We start from the raw sequence: 20,877 nt of genomic DNA on the forward strand, positions 1-20,877 counted from the left end.
CAGGAAGAGCCTTTTCAACATATTGTAAAACATTAATTGTTACCCTTTCAAACAGCCAGTGGAGTAACCACAGTATGCACTGATAGAAGTTTCTTCTCAGGGTGTTTTGATATTTCGGAAACACTTCAGAATACAGGTACATTGACTACTTGTAGTTACTCGGTAGTTGCCATGAACTAATATTTATTAGAGACACTCAGTAGATAGTGGGTTAGGGACAAATGGGATGTGAAATCAGTCTGGACACTTGCTGTTTCGCTCTGTGAATATTAGCTGAATATTGTTCTTTAATTGCGCTTTTATTTTAGCTACAAAATAATTCCATAAATCTTGCCTGTCAAGCACCTCCATTCTATGTATAGATCTCATATGAACAGTTTTGAAAGAACTGTAGCATTTTCATTTCATTTAAAACCTGGTATTTGGTGCTGCACTACCGGAACTGAAAGACAGTTATCAGTTTGAAACTTAAAGACCACCAAGAATTAGTATAGACCCCACTGTCTTCAACTGCAGCGCAATGCACATATGCTTAATGATAATGAAAGAATAGCGCATTTCACAATACTTGAAGGAGTTCTAAAAGGTTTCAATTAAAGAAGGAAATGAAATAATCAGCAACGTGCACTTTCGATATTTATTGCAAGATTTATTGAGAAACAGTCTTGACTGTTTAAACAATCTGGAAATTAATAAATGGCAGCTTATTAGCACAGTGTATGAGGAAAGCCAGCTTTGTTTTCAGTTAACTTTCCATTTTTGTAATAGTCGAAAACATGGGTTAAGGGTGTCGAAACAACTTTTCATTGTTTTTCAAAGAAGTTAGACATTGTCTTTGAAAAATATGCATCGTTATTTCTTGGTGTCTGTTTTACTCATTTTCCATAGGCATTTTAATATCGCACACTTGTTACAGACACAGATTGTCTGTTTGTCTGGTAGTAAATCCAGGACCAATCACATTTTAAACAGTGTCTGCTGTATACAGTATATCTCAATCATCCACTCTGGGGTGCTGAATAGCATTTGTATTGAGGTAAGGTTGTGGGTAAGTTGTGTTCTAAGAGGGTCTAGCCTTCCTAACATTCCCAGGCTCTGTTATGGCTCAGCAAATCAAATTAAAATGGAATATATATATTTTTTACCACAGTATTTCTGTAACATTGTTTTTCCTAAAAACTCAGAGACATTTGCATTAGCCTTTTTAAATATTCAAAAAGTATTTTATTTTATTTGTTCTATTATCTGCCTTCTCTATGAAGTGTCTTTAGCACAGTAGTTTTTATAGAAGTGTGAACCTCATCAGGCGAACATGATATGTGGTCTAGTTTTAAGTGCCAGCTTTTCAGAGGATCAGATAAATTCTCCTAATAAGGATGACTAATAATATTACTCCAAGTAAGAGATCTTGTTTATTTTTATTCAGATGGAAAGGAAAAACAACAGTGAGCCATAGAGAGTTTATCAGTTGTCAATCCCTAGGCTAGCACATTGCAATCACATTTTAACTTGTGTCAAAAATATTGTATATGTGCTAGTAAAGATTTTGATGATGATTAACAATCAACAGCAGTTTATTAAATCTTATTGGCACTTAACATGCAGGAAGCATCATGTTATAATCAAAGATGAAGCAGCTTCAAATGCAATTCATTATTATTATTATTATTATTATTATTATTATTATTATTATTATTAATACTTTCCTTTGTTGTTTGCGTCATTCTCAGCAGTTCTTGGTTCTGTTGCTTTAGTTTCGAGTCAGCATCGTTTTTCTCGATAGCAGTCTTTATAAGGGTTACTTTGAACCTGCCTGGACATTCCTGTGCTGACTGAACAGGCTTCCTCAGTCAGTTCAAATACATGTACATGGAATGAGGGAGTCTGGTTAGTATCCGCAGTTAGGATCTTCTGCAAGTAAGCTCAAAGAAACCAACTCAGTGCCAGGTAAGGACAGAAACAGAGAAACATCATATTCGGAGAAACACATCTCAGAACCATTCAGAATTATTGCACCATAAAATAATACAACATTTAATTAAAATGACATTTGAAGCTAGTTCCTCTTTAAGTACGTTTTTTTTTTCTTCATATGCTTGCATTGTGAAGCTGCCCTTGGCGTCCTATGTTTCTGTGTATAATCTGATCCGTTTGAGGCTCATAGCGTGTGCTTGGTCTGTGGCTTTGTTTTTGCATTACATCTGTGTGTGGACTGGATATTGCAATTTAATTAAAATGGAGATCTGCTGTGTCAGGACCAGCTGTTTTCCCTTTGCATCGAGGTGATAAACACTGTGGATCAATTAGATGAAATATTGCTATGCCCTCTGTTTAGTGGTGCTTGAGTAGCAGACCTGAAAAAACAAAAAAACGCACAGTAAAGCAGCCTGGCATGCTTGTTGTGGACAGGCATTACAGAGCCTGGATGCTGTCTGCAAGTTATTGTACACAGTGACCTAGAAATCCATTGGAAAACATATCTGAATCCAAGGGGTGCTCTTTTTGTTTTTTGCTTTTTTTGTGGGGTTGTCTTCTTGAATTAGAGGATTCGTTACATTTAAAGACAATGGACAGGGTTTTCAACAACCAGTGTTATTGTATCGAACTCGCTGTATAGTAATTTCCAAACAAAATGTGTTTAATTAAATCAATGCATTCATGCTTTGAAACTGAGTTGATGCGGTCTTTAATGAATGCATTTGTCATTAAAAAACGTAATTGTGGCAGGTCAGATACATCACTTCCTGTCTCAACGACTTGATAAGGGGAACTCGTTAATCAAGTTGCATGTTAACGAGATCAAATAAAATGAATGGAAGCATAATTCACTGTATTGAAACTACTAGTGTACAAATAAAAATATAATATGCATATTTTGTGTAGAATTTCAAAACTTCATTTAAAATTGTGCATTGTGTCATGCAGAATGTACATTTATTTAGAACAATTCATATATAAAACGTTGATTTACGATTATCTTGTTTTTGGACACGTTGGATGGCATGGATAAAAAAACAAAAAAACTAAAAAAATTAAACCTCATTAGTCATTTGCCCTCATTCGGGGGATATTTTGCCACAGCTTACTGTACTATAACTCTTTTAATGTGCATTTTGCAGTCTTTTTTTTTTGGTTAAAAAGTCTAACTATTAGTTGGAATTTATTTCTTTATGATGACATCTACTTTTGTATGTATTTTAGTATGTACAATTGTAGGCTATAAATACATATATTTCAAGTGCTATTGGTGTTTGTAGCTGTTAGTTATTATACATGTATACCATGTATGTAACAGTTATATATATATTTATATATATATATATATATATATATATATATATATATATATATATATATATATATATATATATATATATATATATATATAAAGTTTTTAAAATTATGATAGAGCTCCCCAACCCAATAAACAATTTGTTTATAATTAATTGTTCAGTGAATTCCTCTAATCATGCATTTTCTCTGTTACTTTTTGGCCTCCATGAAAGAATAAACTCAACATGATTAGCCACTGAACACTTACAGTATTATAAGAACCTGTTATGTGCATAGAAACGTGTGAAGGTGAAAGTGTACATTGTGCATAAAGAGTGGGAGGAGTCTGACAACATTACAAATACATCTAGGCAAAATCCATATCAATGATCTTGATCTCGATCCTAGTGCATCGCTGTGTTTCCTTGACGCCTGTTCTTCATTCTTGTGTGGATAAGACACAGGTGTTAAAAGCAAATCTGCAATCACCTAAGGAAACTTTATTCTAATATCTAATATGCCATTTTGTATAACAAGATTTCAGTTGTATAATTGAAATCAAATCTACAGTAGAGATCAGCTGTCATATAATGCATGTATGCAGATTTATTGGTAGTCACTGGATGCAAATAACGGTATATAATTTTAACAATACAACCAACGTTCCGTAAGGTTACACATAAGTGTATTAATGTAATTCGTAACTACAAGTATAGAAAAGGATATTTTCATAACTACAAATCTTGAATTATTAAGGTAGTCTGAAAGAAATTAACCCTGGTTCTGTACAATGACTCTGTATCATCGGCGTCACCAACGTGGTCTGTTTTGTTTCAAGGTGAGTCACATACTCTTTCTTTAATTAAAACCCTTGTCTTCCAAGTGCAAATTAACTCCTGATAAATTATGTTAGTTAACACAGATTTGCTTTTAAATTCCCACGGAAAAAAAAAGAAATAGTCGCAAGAAGCTCATTAAATATTAACATTATTGCATAAATCAGCACAATTTCGGAAATCACATTAGGACGATTATTTAATAATGAAATAGGCATAACGACAGCTTGAAAATGCCAAAATCAATGCTACATACTGATTTCTTGAGTAACACTGGAGTTATCATTTATGAACTTTTGAAAATCCTGCCCAATAAGGTTTAAAGCAGCTGTTTTTTTGTGTTGAAAGCTGTTGCAGTTTAATCCTGACTAAAAGCACACAAATCCTCCTGACAACAGAAGATCACAGTTAACATGGCAGAACACATGCTGTGCATGTTGTAATGTAATTAGAAGTTTTTATTAATATTGATAATTGTGTAATATCTAGCACAGCTTTCTTTATAACGGATATGCAGATGCATTATTGATTGTTTATAACATACCAGAAACCTGCACCATTGTAAAACTGGTTGATGCAACTGTCAAATTTTAGGAATGAAAGAGGGAAATTAAGACAAAGAAATAGCCCCTGTTCTCCTGATTCAAAGCAGCAGAAAGGTTAATTTAATCATCAGAATATTAAATAACTTTGCTGGTTCAGCTGATTCAATGCAGGTGTGGTAACCTTCGTCCTTCCTCCTCTCTCTAGCACAATGGCTCTCACTGGGTCTGGAATTTTCCTGTGTTTTTATGCAGCTGCCGTTAATGGAGTAATATCATTCCCTTGCTCTTCATTTTGCCAGTAGTTGTCAGAGTAATGAAACCAGTACAAAGAAAAAGGCTTTTTGTTGCCTCATTTGTTATTGAATTAAAGCCAGCCATTAATCAGAGCATAAGGAGGGCCCTTACAATCGCTTACGGCTGCTTCTACTTGTCTGTTGGATAGATGACGAGGCAAAGTCTTAGCAGGGTTAGTCCAGTTAGTTATTAATTTTAAATACACACTTGAATAGCCATTAGGAAGTGTCAGACCTCCTTGTTTTCAGTACTTTCATAACATTTGCTAGTGCGCCAGAAACAAAATACAGGGTTAGAGACATGTTTAACAGCGATGTTCTGTGCCGGATTCAGATGAGGCAATGTTAGAAGCTTTATAACTACTGGAGCAAATGAGTCTGGCTCCTTTGTACAGCACAGGTACAATTTAACTGCCATGGCATGACAGCTTAAACATTTCCAGCTTTTAATGGGGGGGTTAATTAGACACAACTGACCTTAATTAGAACAACCTCACACCTTTTCTACAGGTAACGTACAATTAAGACCCACTAGAAAACCCAGAATGGCTCAAACTGCTACGCAACGGAAGCCTTTAATTATTCCACCAGTTAGTGCTCAGTTTCCTCTCTGTTACACATGGTTAACTACTACAAAATGACTTGTGCAAGCGAAGGAAGAATGTGGTAATTTACAAAAATGTACATGCAAATATGCCATAGGTATACTGTACTGCACGGAAGCTTAGGGCAGATTCACATGGGGTTGCCTTGATACTGCACTCCATTGACAAGTACTTTCTATAGCTCGGTTGAGTCTGAGGTTCTCTGATAGCAAATCTTAATAACGTTCTACTCCGTCACACTGCTGCAGTGCGCCATTGATATGCATTAAGGTGACGACACTTTTTATTTTCCTATACACTGTAGCCCTTTTTTTGCAGGTTATTTATCAGGTATTTGCACTTGGCTTTGTGAAGCTGGGAAGGTCTCATCCTTGGAACCTGCCAATCTCCATGAAGAGCCCTTTTTTCAAAGATCTCAGAAGCCTGACAGCTGGAGTTCAGCTTATCAGTTCTGTTGAGGATCTAGTATCTTTAAGGGCTGACATTCTTGTCTTTGTTCTGTGAACCTCTAGTACTCTTAAGTCCACTAGTCCACCACCAACTTAATCAGAAACAAACTGTGAAATAAATAAATAAATAAATAAATAAATAAATAATGTAGATAAAGCACTGAGACTAATAGGATTAGAGACCCAGACACAATACATTATAAATTAGTTTGAAAATCATGACATCTGTAAGAAATAATACATATCCCTGTAAGAAAACAGAAACCCCAAATCTTTCATTTAAAAACAAAAAAAAGTCTCCATTGGCTGTACCATTTACCACTTGGAAAGGTAGGAAATGCCTTCAGAAATATGATTTTAAGGTTATATGTCTGTATACCAACCCTTATTAGGACCTTATTAGAATGTTTCTACTTCCAGTAATTGGCCTAGGTTCTGATTTTCCATGACAACTCTGTGTGAAGCATTTGAAGAATAACGAGGACAGTGGCAAAATGGCATCTTAAAAATTGTTATGGCTAACACAAGCAAGGGGGCCCTCTTCCCTTTTTTCCCTGGATCATCACGATTTTAAGAAAGGTTTCCCAGGATTTCATTATGCCTTCCCAGGACACTAAAAGGTCATAATCTTATGCTTCCACATCCATGTAGATTACTACAGCAACATTACAATGCCGGCACTATGTTGAGCACAGGTTAGATAAAGATATAACATTAACTGGGTGTCAATACTATAGTAGTAATATTATGATTGTTGCCTTTTGGATGGGTAGAGGATTTCTAAAGAGAGTTTAAACTTTTAACCCCCCCCCCCCCCCCCCTTCTGTTTGGTGTCCCATTTTTTTGTACCTGTAGTGTTGAAAAAAGGTAAACTGGTGTTGAAAGAGCATTTATTCTCCTTGATTAATAATTACCATATTGTGATTTGGGAGTAAAGGAAATGTTGTTTGCATAAAATGTATTACTTGTATGTGCCATTTAGTGACACATGTGTATGATTTACTACAGCATTGCTGTAAGTCGAAAGTGCATTTAGTTAGTCAGTATCATATTTAGCTGTATTATGACTTTTGATTGATTACTGCATGTAAGTAGTATACGATGTATTGTTAGTTTGGAATCTACTTAGAGTCTGCATGCTGTTTATTCTACTGTATTGCATGGAATAAAACATTCCCCTTTCATTTGAATGTGTTCATCTGCCCTTCTTTTGAAACCCAACAGAGGATAAGCATAGTCTAAAGATTACACAATTACTGTAAGAGTCCTGTGTTGAGAATTACAACTGGCCACCCTAACATAGCTCATTTTGAATCACATATTTTCAATCTGCTCTTGCTAGACACCCAGCCCCCATAGCAGGAGTTGGTTGGCATTGGATCAGCTTTTCAGAAACGTTATTTCCATATATTTCCATTATTGATTGGGGCGGAATGACTTGAAACATTTAATCGCTGACCAGCGATCGATATAAAGAGTTAGTTATGCAACTTTTAAAAATAGCCCAGTGTCAATTCAAGATAAGACCACAGACATGGAACAGGCAGCGCGTAGAAGCACACTAGATTCTCCAAGCCCCTCGATAGTAGCGGCAGATTATTTAGGATGAAAACACAGATTTGCTTGTTTTTATAAACAAGCAAGGGTCATATTGTGGGTCATTCATTTTTCATGTGTACAGTATGCTTCAAATGCAAAGAATCCAACAGTAGCAGCGGTTTAATGCTATTTTAATTGTCTTTAATTAGTGTAAAAAAATTGTGTTGCCGGTGCAGTCTGGCACTGCGACTCAACTAGACTTTTACATATGCCAGTTCCAACAGGGTTTTATTTAAATGTCTGCTTATTGAAACACACTGTAGGTAGCCAGGAAATGAATCAAAGTGTCTTTTAAAGAAGAACAACAGATGCTTTAGCTCTGTGTAATTTGTTTAGGTTTGGAGATGGCTTAACTACCACTGGCTAGCTTTGCCGAGGCTGTCACCAAACAAGCTGGTGCTGCTTATATAGATCATATTAGCTGTTCTGGGGAGGCATTTGTGAATGCAAGCGTGAGTGTGTGTATTGCAGAAAAAATTGCTTGGCACTGAAAAAAAGTTGATGATTGATGCAAAAATTTTAAGCACCTGGTAAAGGTAATATGACTTTAAATTGACTAAGCAGTTTGTTAACAGCAAAGGTACTTTTTGTATTCTATTCTAAATGTCATGTTAGCATCTAAACGTTCCTTTATGAGGAAATTGAACAGGAAGGCTTGTTTACTTTAGGCTGCCCGGGTGTAGGGCACCCTACACACAATGTATTAACTTATAAAGCATCCCAAAGAAACATTTGGCTATGCCAATATACTTCAGCTTCAGAAGAGACAAACATGAAAAGGTATATAAACAGACAATGATAAACAAACAAACAACACTGTTAAAGAAAAAACAAGCAATTGTCAAAACAGTTTATTGAATATCACACTTGATTTATTCTGTAAGAAAAAAAAAATCTTAATAAATGAGTTGCTTGTGATCCAAGACCTCTGATTTTTGTGTGCTTTTCAGTACCTAGATGTTCTGTGCAGTTCAGACTTTTTTGTGCTGATGCTGTTGGATAAACCAATTTTAGTATCACTACTTGGGGTCGGTTCAATTTTTCTTAGTGCCAGCGTTTAGATCAATTGAGTAGACCCCAATTTCTTTCCAATCAAGCACCAAGTGTGATGCTGTTAAACTGAAGCATTAGGCTTTCATAGCTCTTAGCTGGTAGAAGAGTGACCTAGCGTGCTCTGTGCAGCTACTGTGTGTTTATACTTCTGTTAGACTAATAAACAGCCTCACTTCTTGTTCTCTGTTTGTTTGAAAACCTTATGTTGACCCAACAGAGCCTTCAGTGTCTAGAAGCAGGGACTGTGTAAATCAATGGACAGTTTGCTTCCATGTCGTGCCACCATTTTGATTGCCAACAAGATGTGTGATTCTGCTAAGTAATCAGCATTAAGACAAGTCATTACTATTTTTTTAGGGTCTAAAGATACTTCCAGTAAAAAATGTTATATAATATGTATTGCTTCCTGAGTATTAACCTAGTGTGGAATTCTTTCTGTTTGCTACGAGGTGTGGGAGAGGGAGATACTGTAGAGTACTGTTCAGATTACAGGTTTCTCAACTGAAGGGCAAATTACAACAAATGCAGAGCCTGCGACGGTCGTGTGTACTGCCCAGGGCTGTGGTCAAAATGTGAAGTTTATCAGCGTGTCACACCAAGACAAGGTGCTTATGCTTAAACCAATTGGTTCTGGAGAAAGTAGTTGAAGTATTTGTCTGTTAAGCCCTTTTAGGAATTTCATGCTTGGACAATCCAGGATAAAGCTTGTTTGCCGGACAGAATTTATGGGGGGGGGGGGGGGGGGGACTGTAACCTTTGTCCTGACCTTGCTGTCAACCTGGGTTACATTTCAACCATACCCTGGCTCTCAGTAGAGTTTAAGATGACAATTAAAATCTAATTCAATAATGAGTTGTTTGTGTCATTAGAACTTCCACCCAGCACACCTCATTCCTGACCTGACACCCCTACCTTTCAGTTCTGGACCTACTAATAATGCTCAAAAATGGGAATCTTTTTTTTTTTTTTTTTTTGCTTGGTATTTATATTGATGAAGACATGCCAGTTAGGGTGGACTTGGATAGACTTTTCAAAAATGATCTTTATGTATATAAAAAAAAGATACTTTAAAAATGAAACCAATTAAACTGAGCATACAGTAATATCTTTGCTCTTCTTTGAAAACAAGCTATACCATATTTATTATAGTCAATAAAGTAGGCATGGCCATTGTGGCTCCTCCAAAAGACAAAGCCTTCTACTGTCCAGTGCTCCACTTCCCCCCTGCTGTGGTTTTGGTTCATTGAGTGCTGGCACCGTTCATAGAGTCAATGATTAATATGGTACACTGCATCAAATAATATTCATTGGAGGTCAGGTCTCCAGCATAAGTAGTGACCATGCCCAACATTGATTAGCTTCTGGGAGCTGATGAGGATCATGAAAATGTCATGAAACATAATCAGTAACACACACCATCAAACACACCAACAACCTAAACATGTAGGGTCCATTATCTTATTTAAAAAAAGCTAATTGCCTGAAGCAAGAAAATTACTTTTTTATTGATTTTACATTTAAATTCCTTCCTTGGTAGCAATGGGGCTGTTCTATGTTTTAAATCCCTTTCAATGCTATTCCATGACTGAGGTACAAAACAGTGGCAGATTTCAGCGTGCACCTGAGATCTCAGTTTGTAGGTAAGTATTGAGAGGAGTAGATATGGTAAATATTGAAAATATATATATAAAGAATCTAGTCATGATAACAAAGTGTTTAACTTAATGTGGTTGAGAAAAGAAAAAAAGAAAGAAAAATGCATTCCATGTTTGTAAAATGTAGTTTGTTTATACAAATGATATCTCACAGTATAATTGAGATCCAAGTATAAAACCCCTCCAGTAATCTCATATAGCCTTTTTTAATATTAAATTAGTATATTACAGTATTACAATATTACTGCAGCATGGGAAGTCCCATCTAATGAACAGAAAAACTGTAAATAAATTGTACCTGCTGTACAGGAGTAGACTTCAGAGCTTCCGTGTTTCTCCTAGACATCCTGCAAACAGCAGATAAGGCTCACCTATCAGCCACAGAACAAGTGCAGCAGAACGCCGGATTCAAATCGTCTTATTATATGAGCTCCGGAGCTATTGAAGCAGGCTATTGTTGGTGAAATGTGGACTTTGCTTTCCCCTGACACAACGACGAGCAGCTAAACTGAAGGCTTTTTGAAACGGGAACCATCCCGCATTGATTCCCTCAACAGATGCACAACAGTACAGAAGCTGGCACATTTCATCCCAGCAGTATGGACTCGAGATGGATCTGTGGCAATCCCAGCCACAGTCAACGCCTATTGAACTAATTGCTGTTAAGTGACATCATCACAAATGCTGTGAATTAAGAGCTCTATAATTGCATTGTAGAGTAGTAACCGCAACTTGATACATCTGGAAATGCATTGAAAGTGCCAATTGCAAAGTTGGGACTTGCTTTTAAATGATCCAGTTTCTAGAACAGTGATTTTGAATGCGTGTTAAAGCAGTGGTAGCAGACACAATAATTCCATTAATCTTGCCTGTCGTGCTTTTTTTGTTTGTTATGTACAGTAGGTCTCAACGCTGTCATTTTGGAAGAAACACATGTTATACTAAGCATGTATGTTTTATTTTGAAACACGATATCTGGTACTACACCAGTTTAAAGAAATCTCTGTTTGCAAGCCGTGCTTTCACATTATGTTCCTTGGTAATTTCACCTGGTGAGTGAAATCAGCCCAGCGGCTTCTATCGTGTTACTAACCAACCAGCTGCTCTGCCTTTTAACTGCTATTCTACCAGCTGCTCTGCCTTTTAACTGCTATTCTACCAGCTGCTCTGCCTTTTAACTGCTATTCTACCAGCTGCTCTGCCTTTTAACTGCTATTCTACCAGCTGCTCTGCCTTTTAACTGCTATTCTACCAGCTGCTCTGCCTTTTAACTGCTATTCTACCAGCTGCTCTGCCTTTTAACTGCTATTCTTTCAGCCAGTAACATACTTTGACCCAGGATCCTTCTTTAATCTAATGTACTACTACATATCATGTTTTTTTTTTTTTTTTTTTAGTGAATATACATTTTTGTTACCTACTGTATATAGCAGATGAAACATAAAAATCTTTGTCAATTGGCAAATTTTCTACTGGGCCAGGCAAAAATGGCAATTTTGAAAAGTAGGAAAAACAAAATGAATGGAGTTTTAACTGATGTGGTAGTACCTATTTTTAAAGTGTTGGTAACCTCAAGAATTAAAGTTGATTTTACTTTTTTTATAAGTTGGTGCACCAGCTACAAATGTTTTAGACAATTTGGCCAATTGAGGAGGTGGTGTGTTTGGTGGAAGATAGTAAATTAAGAATGTGTTTGTAATTATTGTAATAGAGAGTTTTGTATGGACATCTATGCTATTTATTTATTTTATCTGTTAATATTGATTGATTGAAATAAAGGATATTAAAAAAAAATATCTATCTCTCTATCTATCTATCTGTATGAGGTAACTGTTTAGCACATTTTTTAAAGATCAGTTTGATTGATTAAATCACGTTTGCAGTTCACGAAAACTTATCTCAACTGTTTGAGAAAGGATTAGAATTAAATTTTAAAGCGCTTTTTAATCTAAGTGAATATTTATAAAGATTTTTTTTTTATAAAACAGCCCTTTAAAAAACATTCATTAAAACAGTCATATGTTTGCCTATGTGTCATATGATACTGCCTATGTGTCAAACTAAACAAACTACTACACAGTTTTACATATATATATATATATATATATATATATATATATATATATATATATATATATATATATATATATATATATATATATATATATATATATATATAGATAGAAAAGCATGTATCTATTTGTGCTAAAGCTAGGTTGTTTAACACATATTATTGAGCTACAGTATAAGAGCCTGAGATGTCTGTCGTCATACTTACACATACATACGGCTAATATACACCATAAGATTTTTTCATGATTGGGATGCTCAAATCTGCTTGCTTAGTTACATGTAATATTAGCCTGTAGTCTATATTAGTTACTACAACAAAAGAAAACCGTACAGTCTTATAAATAGGGTTTCCACTGTCTTATAAGAAATCATAGGATTTCATATTCTGCATGTTCTTATGTATTAAAAAGTAAATAGCAGTTTTAAAATTAAAATCTAAATCATAAGCAGAACATCCCTGACAGCATTGTGTCAGTCTTGTTCAGCAAAGGTCCTGATACAGTAGTAGACCGATGCTGCTCTTCCACGGTGCTGTAATGAATTGGTTTATACCACTCACAGCTAGAGTCAATGCTTTTTAAGCTGAATAGGCCACTGGAGCCCAATAACAGTAGTGTAGCACAAGAGCCCTGGGGTGATTACTGCCCTTATACTGAGTACAATCCAATAATGTCTGAGTGACAGGAGCAGCAAGAAAATGCACCGTATCCTTGAGTTGCATTGAACGATCTTATGTAAAAACTTCATAAGCTCCCCTCCGCCCCGCCCAACCTTTTCCTCTTCTTATCAATATAACAGGCAGGAATGAATAGTACCCCTGAGCTGAATCATTTAGTTAGTCATTGGGGGGGTGTACTGTACCTTGGATTAATTCCCCCTGGATGGAGAGGTGGAGTGTCTATGGTGCAGATGGGACCCTGTCTGTTGTCTTAATTAACGATGATGGTGAGGACACTCTGTGGTTTGGATAGATTGTTCCTGCCAGTGTCTGGCTGGGGATCAGTTTTGCTCCACCTGTGGCATTTATTGCATTGGCATTTATTTAATTAGCATCACTGCATAGCACAGAGCTCATTTCTTCAATATTGCCACAGAGAAGACCTGCAGTTGTCTTTGCTCAAGTGTGTTGTGACGTTTGTGTGTGTGTGTGTGTGTGTGTGTGTGGTGGGGGGTGGGGGTGTGTGGTGATTGATTATTTGTGGAGCAGCACTCTATCCCACAACAACAGCAGTGTTTTATAATGTGTGTAGTTTTTATTTTACTAAAAAAAAGTATAATATTATCATTAAAAAGGTATATATTAATATGGATAATTCTCTGCCAATATTTTTTTTTTTAACATACACAAAAAAATAAATAAAAGAATGCATTATGTATTTGGCTGAGGTAAAGCATTAATAGGCTGTTGTATTCAGTGGAGGTGATTATTTTTATTTTTTCATTTATATCCCGGCATGTTTTTAATTAAATGCAAATTCAATATTAGTAATATTTCTAATAATAAAAAAGAAAGTCAGTCTTCCAAATTCCCAAAAGTCATTTCTGATGGCTGAGGGTGATAGTGCTTGTTTTAATTAATAATGGTAGGCCCGGAAGTTCAGAATGATCATGGAACTCTAGGTCACTAGTGCTGTAAAAACTCAATCTCTTAGGTACTGGTAATATATATTTTTTGTGAAAGATAACGGGAAGACAAGCAGCAGCAGTTTAATGGCTCTTCAGCGACAAAATGCTTTGTAAGGGAATCTTCCTCCTGCTTTTATCTCTGTATCACCTGTATTGTTCCAGGATCGATTGCAGAGATTATTCACAGGCAGGAAAGGAGGGGGTGACGGGGTGACTCAGCAGGGCTCTGTGATCAGTTAGGGAGCTTTCAGCCCTCAGAAACTCTCCCTGAAATGGAATGTATTTAATCAAGGTGATTTGTGACAAAAAGAGAAAGAAAAAACAAGGTGTTACAAACAAATAGCTAACAAAAGTGTAATCCTAGATCTAACCTTGTTAAGGCATGTCTGTAACATAAATAAAGAGGAACAGATTGCACATTGGAGTAATAAAGACCTTGGTACCTGACTCATTTTCATCACTGCACTTTACTGCTGGGTGATTTTTTGTAATGGTACAAAACTGGTAATTAAAAAAAAATTAGCCTGGTGAACCTGTCTTTCCATTAACCTGTGCTGTACAGTAGGCTGTTATTCTCTCCCTGGTGAGTGAGGCATAGTGGAGGCATCCAAATGTAAATCACACTTCACATTTCTCCATACATCTGGAAAACTGCATATCCACTTGTGCTGAAACTAGGTATTGTAGAAGATAAGTATCTGTATACATTTGTACATCTGTATGGCATGCAGCCTTGAATCGGTGAGCAATGTAATCGCGCTTTAATTGTGTGTATCTGGGGAACTGACGAATTCATGGGGAAAGATTATTCCTGGTTGCAATAATTTTTTGAAAAAAAAAACAACAAAAAACAGCAGAGGCCTATCCTTAAATGCTAATCTGAGAAAATAAATTAATAATAATAATACATCCAAATCATTTTATGACTTCTTGGCACAACATTCTGACATGATTCCCTTCCTGTGCTATTGCAACAGGTTCTAGAATCCCACCTGATGCCTCATGGAGTTCCAGATGGTTTTGGGGATCCTAATAACTGCTGCACAGGAAGTCAATTCATAGTGTGGTTTCAGGATAAATGTACTTCACCTGAGTGAAAATAAAGTTATTAAATCTTTTGGCTTTGCACTTCACTTTGACTTCAGTATAACTGTTAAGCTAATATTATGCCAGAAGACCTGAACTAGGAATAAAAATAAACTAGCCAAGAAATAAATGGCGCTGATTGAGCTGAATAGACAGAAAGCCATTCAGGCTGAGTTGCAAAGCCAATTAGATTGCTGAGAGACAACTTAGGGCTGGGTTCCCAATTCCTGGGAGCTTTCAGGCCTTTCACCCCCCCCCCCCCAAAAAAAAAATTGCTGCATGATGGCAGGTGTCTTAGAGTCACACTTTAAGCTGATTGCATGCTTTTGTTGAATGTTATTGAAAAAATCCTACTGAATTGCTGTGGAACGTTACTTAACTGGTCACAAAGGGGACTGTGTATCTAATGCAGGTTTATTTATATATAAATCCTTCTATATACATACACTGTGGGTTCCTCCATTGCACGTTGCTGCTTTATGAGGACCTACCATTCTAATAGTGTCTATAGAGTCTGTACACCTTGTGCCTCAATGACAGCCTTGAGTCGGTGTGACAAAGCCTCCGCAAGATGCTAGTGAAGCCCATTTCTGGGTATTGCCCAAAACTGGGTAAATGAGTACAAAGAGAATTACAGTGATGTTCACCCAATGTATGCTAATTGGGTTAAGAACCAGGAGTTGTGGTGGCATAGGAAGGTAACTGAGGTCTGTCTCATGTTCCTCAAACCAATCACAGAATACAGTACAGCAACAAACACCTTGCGGTATAAACAACCATATTAAAAGCTAGACACTCAGCATTGTGGGGTGCCTACCAGGAGAATCAAAGGACTGAGTCTAGTTTGCACAAATGTATATGTATGAAGATCCCAATGCAAATCTTCCTTGGAGGAGGAGGGGGTGGGGGGGGGGGGGTGGGGGGGTTTAATCAGTATTAATTCAGTCAGCGTTTTTGTATTGTAGTCATAGTCTTAGTTTAATCGACGACAACCTGTGGACTTTTAGTCTAGTCTTAGTCTGAAGATTTCATTTAGTCATTCTCTTAGTCTAGTCAAGTAAACCAGTCAAAAATGTAGTCCACTCTTAGTCATTAGATGTTGGTTTTAGTCAATGTCTTAGTCAATGGCAAAGAATAGAATATATTCTGCCTGGAGACGCACTCTTTAAGCTTAGCAAATAACAAAAATGCATAATTAGCAAATAAACAAATTTGCATTTGCTGTCCCCCCCCCCCGTCCCCCCCCTCCCCCCCCTCCCCCTTTGGGTCCCCCACCCACCGTCCCCCCTCCCCCTGTCCCCCCTCCCCCCTCCCCCGGCGGGGTATAATTTAAAATTTCAGGTATCAGTGACCTCAGTAAATACTTTTTAAACCAATTACCATTTCTGCTCTTCCTCTGTGCACTACTGTGAGAGTTGCATAGTCTCTCAAAATGCGTTACTAATTTATGAAATGCCGGAGCTTGCCTGCTGTGTGAATTAGTTAATCAAATCAAGTTTTTTTTCTCGCTCTGTTCGCTTTCTGTGTGCATTCACCCTTAGTCTGAGTCTTCGTCCTTTAGTTAATTTTGTCAGTCATGCTTAGCAATTTCATAGTCATCGTCATGCTTGATGATTTTTGTCCACTCATAGCCATTGTTGGCGAAAATAAAAAACACCTTGTTGACAAATATTTTAGTTGTATTGCCCCCTCTGTGCATCCCTTCAGCACTCCAGCTGGGGTTGCCCACTCATCCTATCACTGAGATGGGAAGTGATTGACTTAGTGGTATTTAAACAGCTTATGTTGCTTCTTGTAAGTGGCAGTTGAAGTAAAAGGTGTTGGCTCAGAATTCAAACATTTCCTTATTCATTGGCTATTGCAGAGGTTGCTAACAGGAAACCATAAATAAACAGGGGAAAGCCGGGACATATCCTAGGACTTTTCAAAGACATTGGCAACCATTCAAGTTTGGATCAATTTGTAAAGGCTTTATACAGGAGGGAGGGAGGGAGAGAGAGAGAGAGAGAGAGAGAGAGAGAGAGAGAGAGAGAGAGAGAGAGAGAGTGTTAACCATTTGCTGCTGAATCGACTATCAGAAATGATAATCAGAATACTTTATACTTCTGGAATAAAAGTAATATATTGTGCCATTGTGTCATTTCCAGTACATTCCAGCTGAACCTCCTGACTAATCAATAACCTAACAATGACTGAGCAATATTATCTGTTGATGTAACGATGCCACCAGATAAACTGGTCACATTTACCTGAAGCTGGGTTTAATACCTATAAGTGCCACTGAACTGAAACTATCTTACGAATGTAGAGATTGGTGCCAAATAGGAGTAGACACGACTTGAGCACCCCAAAGAGAAATCCTTGTATTAGATTAGCAGTGAAAAAAAAAAAAAAATAACATGGCCTTCAAGCCAGCAATCTGTGATACCTGCATGATGTGGGAAATCCAAGAAAACCCAGCCGAGCTAAACCAAGTGTGTGTAAAGTGCCTCACCATCCAGGACTTGCTTAAACTTGTAAATTTGCTAGAAATGGAGCTGCAGGAAATGAGACAGCAACAGGAGCTTGAGGAGCTGACACACTCACAATTCATGGAAGTCTGCCCTAACAGACTGAAAGCCACCAGAGAGATAGAAAAGGGTCAAAACAGCTGGGTTCTGGTAAGCAGAGTGATGGAGATCCGAAAGTGATGGAGATGAATATAATATTAGTGGGTATACACTGTAGGAAAGACAGGCAGGACAAAAGAGGCGAAGGGTAGCGCTGCACATCAAAAACTGTCTTGAAGCCCAGGTGTTAAATCTGGAAGAAAAAAACAATGCAGAATCAATATGGGTCAGACAAATAGACAAAAATAATAGGGGCATGCCATAGACTGCCAAATTCAGGCACCAATCAAATAATTATATTTTAATTACATTAGAAATGCGTGCAACAAAGGAGAAGCCATATTAATGGGGGATTTCAACTTCCCCCATATAAAATGGGAAAACCCAGTGGGGATCATGACAGGCGAAATTGAAATGGCAGGAAATGACAAATGATTGCTTCCTAACTCAATTTGCATGCCTTGATTTATTCTTTTGAATTAACGAAGACAGAATAACTAAAACAGAGGTCAGAGAACAACATGGTCTTATTTGAAGTGCTTTTTAAAACCCAAAAAGTGATGACTAAAGCTAAGGTTTACAGTTCTAGAAAGGCAAACTATGAAGGTATGAAAAAGAGACTAACAGAAGTAGATTGGAGTAAAATAGAGAAAACATCCACGGAAAAAGGATGGATTTTTTTTTTTAAATGTAGTACTAGAGGTGCGAAACAGTTACATCCCAAAAGTAGACAAATCTATATCTAAAACAAAATTGCCAAATGGTTTAACCTTTTGCCGTCCATTTATTCAGTGGCTATCAGGCGCGTCAGGTATAATTTATTTTCACAGAATCTGTTTATTTTACAGGCGCTGTTTAAAAATTCACAGTAAAATAGGTTTAAAAGGCACTGCATATCAAAAAGACATTATTTCCAGCCCTGCCCCACTCCTTGTACGCTGTAATTATCACATATCTCTTCATAGTAATGCATACTGCTAAATCATCTCCTGATCACTGGATTTATCACCAAACTCCTCAGTAATGCTATCAATGTCCTTATTTTATCACTATAGCATCTCAAAAAGCTTGGAATCAGCTCTCTTGTTTGTTCATGTATTGCTCAGATCCACTGCTGTTTTTTTTTTTTTTTTTCTGGCTTCTATCGGCCTCTCTCGGCCATTGAAAGCTTTTCTCGGCTTTCTCCGGAGAAAAAACGACTAGGGACCTGTGTATGACTCTTTTCTAATGATGTCGGACAGGGTCTAACATTAGACTGGAAAGGAAAAATTGTATATAGGACTGCAACGCATTAATAAATCAAACGAGCAAGATGGGCTGAATGGCCTCCTCTTGTTTGTGATCATTCTTATGTTCTTAATCAGGCAGCTATTGCATGTTTATATCTGGAGGTTAGCGCTCTCTATGAATCATGGATCATGATATTATCTAGCATAGAAATTTAATGTTATGATTGTTATGCGTGTCATACTGTTTTGCTATTCTACTATTTTACTGCCAAGTTTCGCAGATCATCCTGGATAAGATATGTTGTCACAGAGATTACCATAGATTAATAAATTTTACTTAATTTAATGTCAGTTCCAACACTACCACAGATATACGCCCACACACATAGTCTGTTTTATCTATAGCTTTTAAACAGTGTTTCATTCCAATACACTAAGCTTTTGCTCCAGGTAACCTTTTTTATACTTTACCTATGGTTTCACTAGGCATTTATTTTTTTCTAAGCTTTACTAAACTTTGTTCTGCTTTTACCGTAAGCATTTGAAAGAAAGAAAGAAAGAAAGAAAGAAAGAAAGAAAGAAAGAAAGAAAGAAAGAAAGAAAGAAAGGTCAAGTTTTGGAGATTCAAAGCTTTTGCCCTGACACACTTAAGATCCTTCAGGAAAAGGAAGAGAAGTGAAGCGTGCAATACCCTGATAATGTCTTAGGGGGATTTTAATATTTAACCTGTTCCACTATCTGTTTTAATGAGCACTCTCTGGTAGTTCAGTTGAGTTAAACTGGCACCAGTATTAAAGGAAGCGAATGTATAAATTATGGAATTAAACAATGGGCCTCACTTTAATAAAAGTGAAAACTAAATATGTAATACCATGGTAATATCTGGGTAACTACCAATGTTTCCAGCTATTACATGGTCTGTAATTACATGGACATGGCATGTAAGATGTGGTTACCATGTAATTACACAAAGTAACAGGGTGTGCTTCACAAAGTAATTTCCATGTAATTACATAGTAGTTACCATGTACGAGCAGGCAGCCTTGGTAACACTATTACAGTGTTATTACCTGTCTATTCCTGCCCTTTAATCTAAAGTGCTACTGAACTGGCCGTGAAGATTCTATGTTTTGAGAAGAAAATACATGTCTGCTGTAACATGTTCTTCTTTTACAGCTGTATGTTTGAGACTTCTGTAGCACATGGACGTGCACGGCAGGTATGACTTTGCTATCCTCAACCATTTTCAGGGGTTAAATGTATTTGAGCAAGTTGGTTTGCCCCCCTTCCTCCTCCCCACCCCCCTCCTTGCCAGTCCTTTTCAAAGGAGCATTCTGCCAGTCTCCTAGACACACACTGAGTTCCCTGTTTTGACTGACATGTCAGCCAGAGATCTCTTTACAAAGAGACAGTTTCCTTTAGTGTTTTCCTAACAAAGTGCTCTCATTAGAAATTCTGTTTCACATTCTCAAAGTATTGAGTGAATATAAATAATGCATGTATTGTGCAACTTCATATATATGAAAGAAAAAGAAAAAATGAAATTGAAAATTCTAAATGTATACGTGTGTGTGTGTAGGTATATGTTTTGAACTGCTTAACACATCACTTGGCAAGGGGAAGAGCTGGTGATTGAATTGAAGGGGTGCATGAAGAGCATAATACATTTCTAGTTGTAGGGAGGTAGGAGAGGATTTTTGCTGTACAGCTTTTGGTTATCAATGCCCAGTTTAAAAAATGCAAGCATATTTTATAAAAGCACAACTCAGTAGGACATTGGATTGCTCTTATTTGATTCTTTTCTTCATTAAAATTATTGTTGCAAGATTGAAGATGCACTTTAAAACACAACAATACTTATACAGAGATGATCCCCCTGAGACACCCAAAACTTTTGGATCAATAAATAAATAGTAGTGTCCATTATTGCTTATGAAGACCCTGAG

At 36.9% G+C, this 20,877-nt stretch overlaps 1 protein-coding gene across 2 annotated transcripts in view; it reads left to right on the top strand.

The window, feature by feature from the left end:
* grid1b (glutamate receptor, ionotropic, delta 1b) overlaps positions 1 to 20,877 on the top strand; it is a 243,479-nt gene that overhangs the window by 53,103 nt on the left and 169,499 nt on the right. The gene's annotated exons all lie outside the window — the stretch shown is intronic.

Source organism: Polyodon spathula, chromosome 13 (assembly GCF_017654505.1).
Source record: "Polyodon spathula isolate WHYD16114869_AA chromosome 13, ASM1765450v1, whole genome shotgun sequence".
Classification (NCBI taxonomy): domain Eukaryota; kingdom Metazoa; phylum Chordata; class Actinopteri; order Acipenseriformes; family Polyodontidae; genus Polyodon; species Polyodon spathula.